Source organism: Fistularia commersonii, chromosome 35 (assembly GCF_037954325.1).
Source record: "Fistularia commersonii isolate RoL2024-O1a breed Wild chromosome 35, RoL_Fcom_v1.0, whole genome shotgun sequence".
NCBI classification, from domain to species: domain Eukaryota; kingdom Metazoa; phylum Chordata; class Actinopteri; order Syngnathiformes; family Fistulariidae; genus Fistularia; species Fistularia commersonii.
This window is the reverse complement of record NC_141318.1, coordinates 707,053-725,000: the sequence shown is the minus strand read 5'-3', so window position 1 is coordinate 725,000 and position 17,948 is coordinate 707,053. Positions and strand designations below refer to the sequence as shown.

Sequence of the window (17,948 nt, the reverse complement as noted above, 5' to 3'; positions counted from 1 at the left end):
AGTATAAATACAAACAGAGAGACAATTAAAAAAACGCAATCATAAATGGATTTATAAGAATAGACATTATTTTAAGATGCGCAGTTTGACATTGTTCTATAAACATCCCACAAAGTGACTTAATCAACCAATTGCTTAAAATCAATATAATTATAAAATTAGCACGTCATTATTCACTTCTGATCCGTCCTAGAACTAGTATTATTATTATTGTTATTGTTATTATTATTATTGTTGTTCTTGTTATCATCAGTGATACTACAACTACTACTAATAATAATGATGATAAAAATAATAATAAAGATGATGATGATGATAATAATGGTAATGTATTATTATTGTTATTATTATTATTATTATTGTGGTTGTTGTTGTTGTCATCATCAGTGATACTACTACTGTTACTACTAATAGTAATAATAATAATAATGATAATTATAATAATGATGATGTATTATTATTGATAATGATAATAAAAATAATAATAATCTGGAACATGGAGGTTCTCCCCAAAGGTCAGGGTCAGAATTTAAAAAAAGTAAAGACATAATTCACAATGTGGATAGTCGGTGTTGATAATAAACGCCGCAGGTTCTTTTGACCCTATTTGGACGATCACATGTTTAATGTACCAACGAGGATTGAGGTGATTTACCGTCCCGGAGGATCGGTGTGTTTACTCCGGGGACGTTCCCGACGTTCCAGGAGGAGAACCCCCCCCCCCGTCCCCGTCCTCTCACCTGGAGACCTCCAAGGTTCTCCACCTCCTCGGGTTCCTCGCGCCGTGAAGAACGTCCTCAAGCGACCCGCTGCTGGGGAACCAGGCGCTCAAACGACAAACCACGGAATTTCATTTTATTTTATTTATTTTTTATTTTTTTAATTTCATTTTACTTATAATTTCATTCGGTTTTATTCAATTTATTTTATTCTAATTTATTTTGATTTCTTTATTTTTTTTGTCATCTTATTTTGTTCATTTTTTTTTTATTTTATTGTTTCTAAAAGTATATCAAGCTGTTTATCTTAATCCAAAGCGGAAGGTTGAAATGCTTTCCTTCTATTTAATTACATTTAATTGTATTTCAAGCTATTTTTATTTGATTTGATTTGATTTATTTTTACTTTATTTTATTTTTTCATTTAATTATTTAATATATTTTTACTTATTAAGTTAGTTATTTTATTTTGTTCAATTTTATATTACTTATGCTGTTTATTTCAATCCACAGGGGACTGTTAAAATAATTTAATTCAGTTGAATGAATTTAATTGCATTTTATTCTGTTTTTTATTTCATCTTATATTTTTATCCATTATTTTATCTAATTTTTTATGCATTAACCTTTTTTCCAATTCTATTTTGTTGTTTTTAAAAATATGATCAGCTGTTTATTTCAATCCACAGGGGAGGGTTAAAATAATTTCATTCAGTTTAATTAATTTGATAGCATTTTATTCTAATGTTTTTTCTTATTTTATATTTTTATCCATTATTTTATTTTATTTTTTTATCCATCATTTTATATGTTCAATTTTATTTTATTGTTTTTAAAAATATAATCAGCTGTTTATTTCAGTCCACAGGGGACGGTAAAAATAATTTCATTCAATTTAAATAAATTTGAAAATTATTAATAAATTATTTTAAACCATTAAATTTATTGTATTTTATTCAAATTTATTTTTATTTATTATTCATTTAATTCACATTATTTTATTCAATTTAATTGTATTGTTTCTTAACATATAACAAGCTGTTTATTTCAATCCACAGTGGACTCTTGAAATGGAAGGACGGACGCTCGTCCCCTCGGGTCGGCGGGACCGTCCCACCCGCCCGTCGTCGAGGTTCTGGACGTTTCCGTGGCGACTGTTGTTAAGGGGGTGCCGCCCCCCCCCCCCCCCCCCCCCCCCCCGGCCCTGTCAGCCTGAAGAACACCATGCCGCCTCCAGAAAGAAAACCTGACACTGTTGATTAAGACGTCCACTATGCAGGGATGAAATACAATACTGGTCACACACACACACACACACACACACACACACACACACACACACACACACACACACACACACACACAGGATCACGCTCCTCTGGTTTCCCTCTCCGACATCCACCCTCTTCTTCTTATTGCATCACTTTCTCCAAAACCTCCTCCTCTTCTTCTTCTTCTTCTTCTTCTTCCTCTTTTTATTTTCTTCCTCCTCCGTCTCTCCACTCCAGCCGATATCGCAGGAGGTGCTGAGAGAGCGCCCGCCGCTAATGGCCTCTTCATATTTGCCTTTCAACCCCAATGGCCGCCGCCGCCGCCGCCGCCGCCCCTCTAAATAGGTCAGGGGCGGCCATCTTGCCCGTGTTATAAATTCTCCCGGTAATTGTTTGTGTCGTGCTGTAGGTTCCTCCCCGAGCGAAGCCGAGCGTGCACGGGCTGGGAAAAATACGCCGCCATCCGCCGCCGTTTATCTAATTAAGCTCGTCGGCGGCACGGGTTCTGGCTCCGCCCCCCTCCGGGAAACCCGAGTTCTGACTCGCATCTGCTTAGCTTAGCTTAGCACCGATCCTTCCCCCATCCTGTCGTGTCAGGTGATGCTAACGCTAAAACCGGCCTCTGGGTTCGCCGCGGCGGCGGGTCGTTTACGGACGCAATGCTAGCAACGCCTGCTAGCACCCGTCAAACTCAAGGCTCGCGGCCCAAACGTGGCCCGTCACGTTATTTCATGCGGCCGGATCGTCTTCAAATAAATAAACCGAACGCGTGCGTTGATCAGAAAGTACATTTTGAATTCGATCGCGGTGGATCGGCATCGAGAACTAAAAACAATCCCTAAATGGTTTGAGAAAGACGGGACGGCCGGTACACGTTGGAGCTTCAAGGAGAAAAAACGGCGAGGCAACAAAACACGGAGCTAAGTATGCTAAAGTTAGCCTTTCAGAAAAAAAACAACAAATTATGCAAGAATTAAAATCCAAAATGTGCGTTTGCATAGAATCTGTGCAAATGCATGGATTTGAATGAGTTGTGTCACATAAGAATAAGAATAACTTTATTTATCCCGAAGGAAATTGTTGTTCCAGAATTACAAGTAAAACATAACAATCATAAATAATAGTAGAAAATTGTATAAGCAGAAATACAAATAAACTATAGAGTTTCTAAGTAACAAGTCAAGACTATAAAGTGTCTTAATGTCTTAAGCACCAGGTGAAAGATAACATTAAGGAGATTTATTTTACATTAAATTTATACTGTTTCTGTTCCATGTGGCCCTTTGAGGGAAACCGTTTTGCTGAAAATGAGTGACACGCCGGCCTTAGAATGGTAATAAATGTGTAATAAACATGGAATAAGTGTGTAATCAACCTTGACCTCCAGGTCACCCGGGGACGGCGACGCGTCCGAAGGAAAGACGCTGCTCTTCGCCTCGACTCCGCCAGCTTCCGACTCCCTGCGGCGCCCCCTGCTGGCCGGAGGGCGGAACTGCACCGCCTTCCACCGACGTCAGATCCTACAAGGTCAAACGTTCCTTCGTTATTTTCTTCGTCGCCGTACTCGTCCGTGGCGAAGGTTCCGCCGCACGTGCTCAGAGCGACCCCGCCCGTCCAGATCCAGATCTAATCTGGGCCGGCCGGCTGGCAGCCTGGCCTCCGGAAATCGAATCAAAATTCGGGGTAATCCGATCAAACCGGGGGGGGGGGGGGAAGGAGACCCGCCTCCTCCTGAGGGAATCGGCCGGAGCCATCTTCTAGATTTCCAGCACGTGGTAGCCGTAGCATGTTAGCATCCTTTTTAACGTAGCTTTCGGTGAACCGGCCCTTTAAGACGACCTCGCCGGCCGAAAAAGCCGAAATAAGTTTCCTCTGAATATGGCTGAAGAAACGCCGCCCTTCCCTTTCGGACACCGAGACGAGCTCGGTTCTCATCCGATCTCCCGATGTTCCTCAGGTGCCTGAACGCATCACCGGCCCGGACGCAACAGAATCGGAAGAGGCCCGAGTGCAGAACCCTGCGGGACTCCGAACCGGAGGTAAGACGGCGGTCGGGCGTTGTTTTTTTTTATCGGAAAGCACCGATGGACACTTATGGCGGGTCCTGATCCCAATTCTGGTTCTGGGAAGTCCTGGCTCGTGGGTGAAGGTTCACCCAAGTCCAGAAGAACGGACGGTTGGCTTGTTTGGGAGCTCCGGGGGGGTTCGGAGAAGGTTCTGAGTAGATCTACGATTTACCGTTTGTCATTCGGGAGCTTTTCCAGACCGTTTGCTTTTACTGCCGCGTCTCCAGCTGCTCCGGCCCGCCAGCCCTCGCCGCTATCAGAAGGATCAGACCCCTCGAATATATTTCACCCTCCGGCCATTGATGAGCGCCGGCCGGCCCGCCGTCGTCTGCTCGCCGGCCTCTGTGATCATCTGGGTCTCGGAGGGACGGCGTCCCGGACCCGCTGTAATTCTGCCCGTCCTCAGCCAATAAAGATAAGAGCCGGACGGCTGGAATGCGGAGACGGAAGGTGACGGTGACGGGTCGTGGAGGAGGAGGAGGAGGAGGAGGAGGACCAGGACCTCCGACGGTTCGACGGTACTTCGCCCATCATCTCAAAGATTATCTTTATTGTCGGCGGCTCGGCGGGATGAGCGAGGCTAGAACTCCCGGCGTTCAGTAAGAGTGCGCGCGAGCTTCTGCGCTCGGAAGCTAGCCCGATGCTAAGCGGGAGCATGTCGGGGTTCAGCGTCGTAACAACAAGCGTCTCCGCTGTGTGGAACCCCGGAACCTCGCAGAACCCCGGGTTCTATCGGTGGCCTTTTGCTAGAAATAAACCGTACGTTTTTGTGGTGGCGTTAGCATTAGCATTAGCACTAGCGTGACTTTCTCAGCTGCTTTCACTCCAAACCGCTCATTTCAAGTGAAACCACTTTGATTGATACTCCGGGTTAGCATGCTAGCACGCTAGCTTTGCTAACATGAACGGCAGCTAACGCCGGCACGGCGCGACAACACTTGGTGAAAGTCAAATATCGTTTGATGTGTGACGGCTGCCAGTGCGGCCATTCGCCTTTACGCTGGGTCAACACACACACACACACACACACACACACACACACACACCGTGGGACCACCGGTGGGCCGCCCCTAATGACTTCACAGCAGCAGGTTTAACGGCGGGCGGCTGCTCAGCGTCAGACGAGCCCCGAGGATTTAGAAACGTCCCGACAGCCAAACATCAGTGCCTGGGGTTCTGACCCCCGGGGGGGCCGGGGGGGCCGGGGGGGCCGGGGGGGTCAGGGTCCGATCCGGGGGGCGCCGACGCCGGGCGTGGGGGGGGGGGGACGGCGGGGGGGGTCGGCTCTTAGCGCTTCCTGGCGGGGTCCGACTGCGGCGGCGTCCCGGAGCCGTTAGCGTCAGCTAGCAAACGCTTGTCCAGTTAGTGGGGAAAAATGATTTTATATGATTATTATATGATTTGGAAAAAAAAACGGATGAATCCGAGACCACATATGAGGACATTACTGTTTCCCAAAAAAAAATTAAAAATAAAAAAAAAATATATATATATATTTAGTTATTATATATGCAGTATATATTGTTTATAGTTATATATATATAGATAGATAGATAGAAAATTGGGTTCATATACATAAAAACAAAACATACTATCATAATATTTTGTTTTTAAGTGTAGCTAATATATAGTCAATCCATATTTATATATATACATATATAAACTGAATCCAAAAAATATAACACAAAAATATAAAATATAACACATCCTGGATCTGAATGAATGAAATATTTGTATTCAAAACTTTTAATGTTCTTTACATCGTTGAATGTGCCGACAGCAAAATCATATATAATAACAAAACACACTCAACAAATCTACTTGTTTTTTAAGTGCAACTTATATATAGTTGTTCAATCTGTGTGTGTGTGTGTGTGTGTGTATATATGTATATATGTGTAGCTCCTATATGTATATACAGTATATTTTGTTTATTTATTTACACTCATAACGAATTGCATTCATGCACAGAAAATAACAAAACATACTCAACAAACATACTCGTTTTGTAAGTGTAACTAATATATAGTTGTCCAGTGTGTGTGTGAGTGTGTGTGTGTGTGTGTGTGTGTGTGTGTGTGTGTGTGTGTGTGTGTGTGTGTCTTTAATATATATGGTTCTCATGGAGGATAAAAGGAGGACAGACGATGGAGTGGAACTTGTTAAATCAAATGACATAATGACTGGAAATGTTGAAGTAGCTTTAAGTGGTGTGTGTGTGTGTGTGTGTGTGTGTGTGTGTGTGTGTGTGTGTGTGTGTGTGTGTGTGTGTGTGTGTGTGTGTGTGTTTCAGATGATTTTCTGCCTCCATATGTGTGCTTGTGCCTGAATGTTTTTGCGTGTGTTTGTGTGTGAGTGTGTGCATGCTTCTACCCCAATGCCTTTGGATGTATGTGTGTGTGTGTGTGTGTGTGTGTGTGCATGCAGACCTATTTGTGTGTGTCCTTGTGAGTGTGAAGTAGTTTTAAGTGTGTCTGATTTGTGTGTGTGTTTGTGTTATTTTCTGCCTACATATGAAATGTGTGTGAATGTCATTGCATGGGTGTGTGCGTGTGAGTGAGTGCATATGTACGTGGGTTGGTATGTGTGTGTGTGTGTGTGTGTGTGTGTGTGTGTGTGTGTTTGCATGATTTTCTGCTTCCATATAAATGTGTGTGCGCGTGTGTGTCGGCCTGAATGTCATTAGATGTGCGCATATGCAACTGTATTTGTGTGTGTTTTGTGGTTGTGCATTCACTTGTGTGTCTGTGTGTGTGTGTGTGTATGTGTGAGTGTGTGTGTGCATGCATGACAGCACAGGTTGGCGTGTGAGTGTGTGTGTTTGCGTTTGCATTATTTGCTGCTTCCATATGAATGTGTGCGTATGTGTGGCCTGAATGTCATTACACATGTGCACTTGTGTGTGTGTGTGTGTGAGAGTGTGTGTGTGTGTGTGTTTGTGTGTGTGTGTGTGTGTTCATGGCCGCGTCCAGACCCGTTCATTGGCTCTCGCTCGTTAACGTGCCGAACGGCGGGCAGATGGCGAGTTTCACCTGGGAGGAAGGAGGACGCCCCAACCCCCTGCCTCACACACACACACACACACACACACACACACACACTTCCTCCTCCGACCCCGGGGCCCACCCAGGGTAAAAATACCTATGACGTGTCGGCCTGGTGTTGCCGTGGAAACAAGGAGCCCACGCTGTGGCGGCGGTTTTGCTTTTTTTCTGTTTATTATTTCCCCTGAGTCACATGGGCGCCGCCCGCCGTGACTCCGCCCATCGTTCTTCACGTATCACCTCCTGCACGCTTTCCAGAACCTTCTCGCCATCTTCCATTTAATAAACATGACGGACGCGGAAAATCCAACCAATCGGGATTTAACTCCCGGTAAAGACGTGTCAGGAGGTCAGAGGTCAACCCCCCCCCCCCCCCCCCCCCCCGTCTGTCGGGATCCCAAAATAGCCCCCACTCCCTCCCCCGCCCGGTGATAGCGTCGCATGCTGGAATGCGGCGACAAGCTCCCGGCCTCTGATTGGACGATCCTCGCCCGCCGCGTCCCCGCCGTTGGCTGATGACCTTTTCGGTATCAGCGAGGACGGCGTCCTCACACCTTCCCTCCGCCATGACGTGGGAAACGCGTCCGGCGGCGAGACGTCCGTTTCCAAGGTGATGATGTAGCAGCTCCAGGGGTGGGAGATGTTCTGAAGGTTCTGAAGGTTCTGAAGGTTCTGCATCCGAGACATAAATCTGGAATGGAGCGACGTCTTGTGGGAAAACAGAGATGAGAGGCTCGGGGTCAATCTGGGCTAAACCCTGCTGGTGCCGGCAGACCGCCGCCCCCCCGCCACACAAGCCCCGCCCCCCCAGAACCCACCGAGACCCTCTCACACACACACACACACACACACACACACACACACACACACACACACACACACAACGGCTGGACGTCGAGCTGTCGCTCAAATCGTTCAAACCCTCGTCGAAGTCCAGAGGGGTGAGAAACAGGCTACATGCTAACACACACACACACACACACATGCACACACACACACACACACACACACGCACACACACACACACACACATGCAGACGCAGGAATGTCTAATAGTCACTATCTCGGGTCAGGACGTTTCTCTTCTCCTTCATTTAAAACCGCAAATAACCTCCGAGGGTATTTAGGCCTTTAGCATTAGCTTGTAAAATACAGATTTATTCAGATTTATATTTGTTTATATTGTAGATATAAAAGGTGTGTTCTTTTCAAGATTAGCCAAAATAATGAATAAAAAATCTGTCAAATATATATTTGTATGTCAAAATAAATTGCTAGTAGTATTTGACATAAATTTCAAAAAACAATTGACAAACAATTGAAAGTTTTTTTTTTTAATTTTCTGAAAAACTTGAAATAACAACCACACAATGATCCATGCTTATATTTTAAGACGCAAACTATAATTCATTTTATTCTACTTTTCACTTCCACTTCATTTTGTTTTATTTTATCATTCCCAGGTTGCCGTTTATGTCTGAAATAAATCCACGTAAGAATTCATAAACAAACAGACCAATCGCGCTTTAGAATCCTTTATTTAATAATCATATTTTCAACCCTTTTTTAAGGCCAAGGTGCGTCGTTAGCATGTAACTAAAATGTAACTAAAATGTAACTAAAATGTAACTAAAATGTAACTAAAATGTAACTAAAATGTAACTACTGTGTTTTCACGGAGCCGCCAGAAGAGTCTCGATTAAAAAGGTCGCGATCTCGGTGGCTGGGTCGTTACCGCGGCAACCACCGAACCTCAGGACTTTTTTTTTTTTTTTTTTTTTTCCCCCTCCGAGCCGCCGCTCCGAGTCCCGATCGTCACGGCGTTCTCCTTCCCCTGCTTTTCCACGTCGACCTCGCTCTGCCTCCACGCCGCTGAGGAAAAACAGACGCCGCCGCCGCCGCCGCCGCCGCCCCTCCTCCAACCCCAACCTTTCTTCTCCTTCTTCTTCTCCTTCTTCTTCTTCTGACACGTGACCTCTGCTTTCCAAAATAAACCCGCTTCCCCCCGAACGTCCCGTGAGAGCCGCGCTTCCCGACGTCGGCTTTTTCGATCGATTCCCCGCGAAACGGCGCCCGCGGGAAACCAGAAATGGCCGCCGTCCTCTTCCGCGGCGGCGGCCTCTGCGGAGCGTCCGGCCCGCCGCCGCCTGATGCCGCCTGACAAGCTGTAATTGTGTTGTACACACACTCGCCTCATTAGCATGCGAGGCGTCCCGGGTCGAAATAGCCAGAAATGACGAGCGGTGCCGGGAAGTCAGGGAGCCGCTCGCCGCAACGGAGCGTCCTTCTGATTGGCCGTTTGGTGGCGTTGGTTTTTGGACGCCGCCGCCGCCGCCGCGTGGCAGGTCGTGGGACGTGTAGCGTAGCGGCGGTTAGCCGGTCGGAGGAGCTAGCTGGCGGCCGCCATCTTTGCCGCTCGCTGTGACCTCCCACGATCTTCACAACGTCGGGTCTGGTGTCCAAATTCCTTCAGTTCTGTTGTCGTTAGCTTGTTCCCCTTCTCGTTATCAAGCTAGCGTTAGCTGCCTTCTCAAACGTTATTTCATCATCAGCAGCTCAGGGATCTTCTCGTCCACCTGGTTGGAACAGCGAGGCTACGGGGAGAAGGTGGAGGACTTTGACCCCAACGCTCCAGACCAATGGAGAGGCTGGAGAAGAGGTGAGGAAACACTGAGGACCAGCAGAGATGTAGAGGTTGGAGGTTCCTCTTTTAGGCGTGAGGAGGTTGGAGTCCATCAGAGAGGCTGAGATGGTTTGGACAGAGGAGTGGTGGTGAAGGTCTGGGTCGAGGTGAGCTGGTGCTGAGGGTGGAGCTGCCAGGCAGGAGGTCTAGAGGACCTCCGGAGAGGGTTGGTGGTTGGAGAGGATGGACGGAGGCAGATGATTGGCTTTGGAGACCTCTGAAGGGAGCAGCCCAAAGGGATAGAAGAAGTAGAAGATCATCTTTCGCTGAAAGTTGGCCGTCAAAATACGATTTGAAACAAAGTTTCCAGGTCTAAACGTGAAGTCATTCAGTTTGCAGATGATACTGTGATGTATTTCGCCAAATTCCTCGGTTTGAAATCTTTTCGGACGCTCGGAAACGACGTTTGAAGTTCGAGGAAAAAAATCATTCGAAGGGTTTGGATGTGTGAAAGAGGACAGAACTCTCGAAGCGTCCTTCAGGCGTCCTTCAGGCGTCCTTCAGGCGTCCTTGGTTGCTGGTTTCCACGGCGACGGCCCGGTGGTCGTTCTGTGACGTCGCCTTCACTGATGTCAAACCTCGGACCACAGCGGCTTTGTTTCTTCTTCTGTTCCGTTCTTCTCGCTGTCCTCCGTAAACATCCTGCGCTGTTTCCAGTCACTTCATTAAAATCAGAAGAACAGAAGTACCGGGCCGCCTTTCATGTCGCCGCCTTGGAAATCCAGAATCGTCGGTCCGGAGATGTTTCCCATTTGCAGCTTCCACGGCGCAACTCTGGAAAGGATTTCTTCTGGGGTGGAGCAGAGTTGAAGGGCTGGTTCCTACAGGAGAACATCGGTGATGTTTGTGCTTCCAGTCTCCGGGAGGAACCGGATGGGGTGGAGGTCAGGAGGTCGGTCCAGGTCGAGTTCTCCTCACCAACCCAAGTGTGGTCACCTTGGACCTGGCTCGGTCCACCGAGGTTCTCTCTGGGTGGAGTCTCCATGTTCTCCTGCCTGGGTTCTCCAGGTTCTCCATCATCACTTCATTGAAGACTAAATCGTCCGCTGCTGACCCGTCCAGGTTAAGCCCCGCCTCTCGCCCCCATAGCCAATACGGGATTGGCTCCCACCTGTCAGCTGACGCAGGCGGGTCTGGAGATGTTGAGGACGTAAGCAGAACCGTTCTTCTCCTGGTTCTCCAAATGTTATTATATGTAATAACATGATTATTCCACTGTAATAATCATGTTATTACATGTAATAACATGATTATTACACGGTAATAACCCCACCAGTGTCTAGAACCTGCGACGTGACAATCGGGTCGATCGATCAGCTTGATCGATCGTCAGGAGCCGGGAGGGGAAGGCGAGGCGCTCACACAGCGAAGATCTACGACCAGATTAATGTCACGGATAATCCAGATCCAGGAGTTACAGCAGGTGCGGACGGATTATTTATGCCTCTCGCTTTCTTTGGAGAATAAATCCTGGCCAAACGCCGCTTCCGAGGAGGGAAAGAGTGAAGAAGACAGAACTGAAACACAGATTGTGGGCTGGATTAGGGATTATTATGATTCCCTGTATTATTATTATGATCATCTGAACTTTATGTCTGGACTAAATTGTCAACTATATAGCATTAAATACATTTATAGTTGAAGATCAGGAGAAACATCGCCAGTCTCACAAGGACCGTAAATAATCCCTTTCATTAATTCATATAATATAGAATATAATCCCTCTTGATGGGGGTGGGGGAGATAATCCACCCATTGCTGTGTGTGTGAGGATTTACATAATCTAATATTACTAGATCACTTATTTTACGTGTTCAACTGGCAAGATAAATATATTTCACCAATCTGTGAATCTATAATATCTCATCTGTAATATTTTAATCTGTAATCTGTGATTATATAGTCTGTTATTCCCTAATCTGTTGACCATAATTTGTTCATCTTTTAATCTGTAATCTGTCACACAGTAATCTCTAATCATTTAATCTGGTCACCCGTGAACCAGATAATCTGTAACCTCTAATTGGTTAATCCAGTCACCTTTGAACCAGATAATCTGTAATCTCTAATTGCTTAATCTCTAATCGTGTAAAATTTGGATACCATAGATTTAAGAAGCCTCTCATTTATTTTCCCAAACCTTTTTCTGCTTTAAGGCAATAACACCCCCCAACAGGCCCCGCCCCCTCCTGCGGTTTAATCCATCCCGGATTAAGATTGGATTAAGGTTCGTGATGTGATGTTTTCTAGCCCGCATGTGAGAGCACACACCCCATCACCCCATCACCCCCTTAACCGCCCTCGTGAGAGTCGTACATTATATATGGTGTATTTGTGGGGGGGATTACGAGGGTCCCGGAGCCTATAATCCCTTCTGGGTTTTTAAACACACTCCTCCTGGATCCGACATCCAGAACCTGAACCCCCCCATCCTGAAAACACCCCCTTCCCCCCCGGTGTTGTTTTACGGTGCAATCTGTCTCGCACGTCTCGGGCCAAATCCTATTTTTATGGCTTGCTTATACATTCCTGCTGAAAATGGTTTACATACCGAGGTGGTGGGGGGGGTTGCGGGTGTGTGTGAGTGTGTGTGTGTGAGTATGTGTGAGTGTGTGTGTGTGTGTGTGTGTGTGTGTGGGGGTCTTAAATCAGCTGGCAGCTCTGCACAGCTGGGACAAGGGGGAAGCCTTGTCATCGCCCCTGCTCTACCTGCGACCGACCAACCCCAAATTAAGATAATAACATCTCGGTTCCCCCCCCCGCCTCCACCCTTGGATTACATCACCCCACCCCCCCCCCCCCCCGCGGAAATTGAATTTCAGCTCCCGTCCGTCTCACCTGAACCCCCCCGCCCCCCCCCGTCCCCCAGGTTTCCTCACCGCCGGCCCCCATTCATGAAAGCCGGCCCTCTGCTCCCTTGCTGGATCCTCGGAGGGGCCCTGAACGCCACACCGGGGGCCGGGCGGGGGGGGGTGAAGTCGTGGGTCGGTGGGGGGGGGGGAGATGGCTGGTTTTGAGGTGGCGGCGGGGGGGCGGCTAATGAGCGGAGGAGGTTACAAGCTACTTTAAATTAGGCTACATTTGCCAACAGCTCGCAGCCCCTGAAAAATGCACCAATCAATAATCAATTTTTCCTTCTTTGATGAGCTGATCGTTAGAATAGGCTCCAAGTTCGATTCAATCCCCCATCCCCAATACCCCCCCACCCCCACCCCCCCACCCATGGATTACATCACCACCATGGATCCGGCCCTCGGGAGCCTCCAGCCGGGGAAGTTGGTGGTGTGTTTTCCCCGCGGGTGGGGGGTGGGGGGGGCAGAGGGCTCCTAATGAGCGTAGGAGTTAAGGGGGCTGACGACTCCGACCCAAATCCAGCACAGTCCGGGTCTGTGCTGGGGGGCCCCCGGGGGGCCCCGCGACACAAACCCCCTGTTAGCCGCTGCCCTTTAAAACCTTGTTGCGTTCATGTTAGCAGCTCATAAATGGCCGCCCATTGCTACGCAGAAATGGCGTGCGGGTGAAGGATGGGGGGGTTAATCACCCCCCGCCACCGGACCCCGAACCCCCCCGGCCAGGAGGGGACCCCGAGAACAGAGGAGCCTTCAGGCTGATAAAGGCCCTGCAGTGTTTGCAGGAACAGCTGCTAGAACGGTTCCACAGGAGGGAAGATGAAGAAGATGAAGAAGAAGCTCGTCCACAGACGGTGGTCTGAGTTTACAAACCCTGGTTTTGGCCGTTGGAGCTCAGATATCATTTCATGATGTGTGAACACACACACACACACACACACACGTGGTTCTGGCAACCAGGACTGATGGTTCTGGAGAACATGTTCTCCCGGTTCTTCCAGGGACGCTCCATCTGGAGGTGAGGAACATCTAGGGAGAAGACCAGGTGCCAAACACCTCCTGCACCTCCAGGGTCTTGGTGGCAGTCTGGACTCCCAGCGAGGACGTTCTAAGTTCTAGTCCTGCTTCTCTGTGGAGTCTCCATGTTCTCCTGGCTGGCAGAGCGTGAAGGTGTAGCGGTCGTCATGGCAACGACTGTGATGCTCCCACAGAAGCTAACGCTAACGGTTTTTTCCCGCCTCCTGCGAAAGAAATGGAAAACTCAAGAGTCACAAAGGAGGTACAACTCGCTCCTCCTCCTCCTCTTCTCCTTCTTCTTCTTCGTCCTCCTTCTTCTCATTCACAAAAAAAACCTTCAGAAAAGTAAAGAAAAACAAGCGACGTTGGTCAGATTTGACGGTAAACCTTCCTCCTCCCTCCTCCTCAACCCAGCTTCTCCTCCATCTCCTCCTCCTCACCTCCAGAAGAGGAGCTTCTCCACCTTCTCCTCGTCCTCCTCGCACGTGGGAGAAACCAAAACAAGAGGGAAAGGAAAAAAAAAAAGCAAAGTAGAAGTTCTTAAGAGACTTAAGAGTGAAAAGGATGTTACCTCATTAAAGTGGAGGCCATAAATCTGTCCGGCTGCTCAGCGGCGCGCCTGCACATCTGGAGCGCCCCCCGACACACACACACACACACACACACACACACACACACACACACACACACACACACACACACACACACACAACACACACACACTGGATTCATGGTCGGCTCTAACAGCAACTGATCAGCTGCTATTTATTGACATATTTCACGTAAACATGGCCGACATTTTACTTGGTACTTTATATATGTGATTATTTTACACACACACACACTTTCACTGTCCAAGCTGATGTTGTGTGTGTGTGTGTGTGTGTGTGTGTGCGTGTGCGCATATGCTTGCGTGTGTGGTTGTGCATGTGTTTTCCTGCATGTGTTCGTGTGCGTGTGTTTGTGTGTGTGTGTGTGTGTTTGCATGCATATGTGTGCATGTGCCTGTTTGTGTTGGTGCATGTGTTTTCTTGCATGGTTGCATATGAGTGTGCGTTTGTGATTGTTTTTGCCTGTGTGTGTGTGTCTGTGTGTGTGTGTGCATGTGTGTGACTGTACTTGCTTGTGCACGCATTTCAGTTTGCTTATGTGTATGTATATGTACACACACTTTCACTGTCCTAGCTGATGTTGTGTGTGTGCGTGTGTGCATATGTTTGCGTGTGTGGTTGTGCATGTGTTTTCTTGCATGTTTTCATGTGCGTGTGTGTGTGTTTGTGTGCGTGCGTAGGTGTGCTTATGTTTGCGTGTGTGTGTGCAAATGGCTACATGTTTTTGTGTGTGTATGTGTGTGTGTGTGTGTGTGTGTGCGTATTTGTGCATGGGTTAGCGTGTGTGTGTGGGTGTGTTCTTGTGTTGGTGTGTGTGTGCATGTGTTTGCTTGCATGGTTGTGTGCATGTGTGTATATAGATAGTCCATGATACAAACACACACACACACACACACATTAAACCACAACTATCTCCTCTAATTGGAATCTCCTTTATAAATCTAATTCTTCTTGACATTTCTATTATTTAGATTTTTTTTTTCCTTTTATTTTGAAGCTTGTTTATTTTTATTTTTTTAAGTTTATTTTCCCTTCACAAAAATTCACAAACATTTCCGTTCCGTCTCGGGGGAAAAAAAAAAAAACCCAACAAACGTTCATTTATTTGTTTTGAAATGCTTTGATTTTGCATTTAATCCAAAACAGGTGTCTGAATCTTCCCAATCCGGATCTGAATTCTTCTCGAACCCCCCTTTCGCCTCCCTGCCGTCTGATTTCCCATCATCCAAACCTGACCTTTGACCCCGAGTTGCCACTTCCTGGTTGCGGGTGAAGTGGTACGGTCCGGCCGGGACGTACCACGTCCGGAGGGGGGGGGGGGGGATCACCTGGCTCGCAGGCGGCGAAGTTACATTCCAGCTCTGATTTATCCGCCGACGGACTCTGAAGCTTCTCTGGGCAAAAACAAAAGCCCCCGAGCCGCCGCCCCCCCAAAAATACCCCTGCACCCCCTCAGCTCGTCGCCGGGCGTCCGCTCCCCTCTCCCACGGTCTCTCGCAGCCAATAGATCAGTGTAAAAGCAGCCGCGTGACGTCGGGTCATGATATACTGTGACTCGGCTCCCAGCGAGTGTGTGTGTGTGTGTGTGTGTGTGTGTGTGTGTGTGTGTGTGTGTACAGGTCGGAATCTCCTCTGTACGTGCAGACAGAAGCGCTGAAGCCGCAGGCTAACACGCCGCGCCAGACGCTTCCAATTACGCCTCGGTATCTGTCCGTGGGGGGGGTGATGATGATGGCGGGGTTTAGGCTCCGCCTCCTTTTTTTTTTTTGTTTTTTTTTTTTTGTTTTAAATGAGGAGCGGCGCCGGAGCACATGACGGCGCCAAGGTAGAAGATCTGAAGGTGGGGGGTGGCGAGGAGGCGGGGTTTAACCCAGCTGTCAATCACAGAGGCGTCAGAGTCCTCAAGGAACCCGGCGGAGGTTTTGGAGGAGAACCTGGAGGAGAACCCACAGAGGAACCCGGTCTCAAGTCTAGAAGGTGGAACCTCCTGGGAAAGGTCAGTCCTGCACCATCTTCTCCATGTGAATCTTATTATTCTTACATATAAATGTAAAATGCATGATGCAAACACACACTCACATGATGACCGCCATTTTTAGTCTTCTTCTTCTTCTGTGGACGGTGAAGACCTCAAAAATGAGCACCACTAAAAACACGTGAACGAACCAAACGGGGTGAAAAATCAGGATAAAATGCGAAAAAAAAAAAAAGTGAAAACGTGACGTCTGATTTGCCGGGGGGGCCCTCCAGGGCGGGACGCCCCCGGGCCCCGCAGGGCCTGGATACGGCCCTGCTGGATGCTAACTCAATCCTGGAGGGTTTTTTTTTAACTGAATTGACCCGAAGGGGTCTTGGGGGGCAGGAGGGGGTCTGATGGGGTCCTGTTGCCCCCACCACCACAAACAACCCCCCCCCCCGATCCTGTCACCCCCCCCCCCCCCCAATCAGCTGTGCATCAAAGCAGCAAGCCGTCTGGATCACGCCAAAAGCAGTTATCCTGGCGCAGAGCAGACCGCCGCCGCGCACAGGAAGCGTCGTTTTAATGTTATCAGAGGCCCGATCCACGTCTGCGCTCCGCCGTCCGCCTGGCCGCGGCGTCCTGGCTTTTAGAGGGCGGCCATAATGCGGCCAAACGCCATTAGCGGGGCGCCGTTATTGCGTTTGGGAGCTCGGAGTCGCCCGTTCATCTCCTGCGGGATGGATCGCTCCGGGTTTTTAATGATCATCAAGATGAACGGAGGGGTTCTGGGAGGAGCGGCGGGCCGAGGATATCGCCAGCATCTCCCAAACACTCGTCTTCGGCTTTTAGAAGTCCGTTCGGCCGATCCGATCTTTCTTTTCGGCAGGGGTTTGATTCGGGGAGGGGGGAAACTTCCGCGGATCATCGCGGAATCGCCGGGAGAACAAACTTCCAGAGTCGGACGGACGACACTTAAAGTCCAATCCGGGTCAAAGGTCAAGGGTCAGAGGTCGTTCGTCAGCAGACACAAGAAGAAGGACATAAATGTCAGCTCAGTGCACTGCTTTAGTGCGCTCAGAAAGAAGGTGTAATTGTGTGTGTGTGTGTGTGTGTGTGTGTCCCTGCCTTCACCCCTCTGCTAGGGTACACACACACACACACACACACACACACATGCGTGCACATGCACTCTCATAGAAACAATCTGTCTTTTACTGAAAAACAAACAGAAATAGTACAAGAAGTTGCTAACAGGAAGAACAACAGGCAAGCTGCATTTATATCATCATTATTATTATTATTATTATCATCATACTTATTACATTAGTATTATACATTATTATTGTTTTTATTGGTGTAATTTTTATTATAGTTTTGTAATAATCCTTCATCTTCCTCCGTTTCAGCATCTTCTCCGTGTCGATACAGAAAAATCCCAGCAGCTCCTGAAAGCACCAGATGGCATAAGGAGGTTAACCAAAGATATCAGTATGATCCGTGTGTGTGTGTGTGTGTGTGTGTGTGTGTGTGTGTGTGTAGACTGGTTTTGATAAAAAGTATTATGTTACAACAACTTGCTTGGATCTGTGAAGTGAGTCTCACACACACATGCACACATGCACACACTTTCACTGTCCAAGCTGATGTGTGTGTGTGTGTGTGTGTGTGTGTGTGTACGGTGGCGGCAGCGGCGTGCAGCCCGGGGAGAAACGGCCTCCGTCTGCCGGA

General features: G+C 48.0%; 1 long non-coding RNA gene across 1 annotated transcript; it reads left to right on the top strand.

Moving 5' to 3' along the window:
* Positions 1-7,986: 7,986 nt before the first annotated feature.
* LOC147213668 (uncharacterized) lies at positions 7,987-16,302 on the top strand. Its single transcript, XR_015104479.1, has 4 exons — positions 7,987-8,041; positions 9,656-9,759; positions 11,940-12,010; positions 16,148-16,302. It is a non-coding gene; the product is annotated as an uncharacterized LOC147213668 (long non-coding RNA).
* Positions 16,303-17,948: the final 1,646 nt, after the last annotated feature.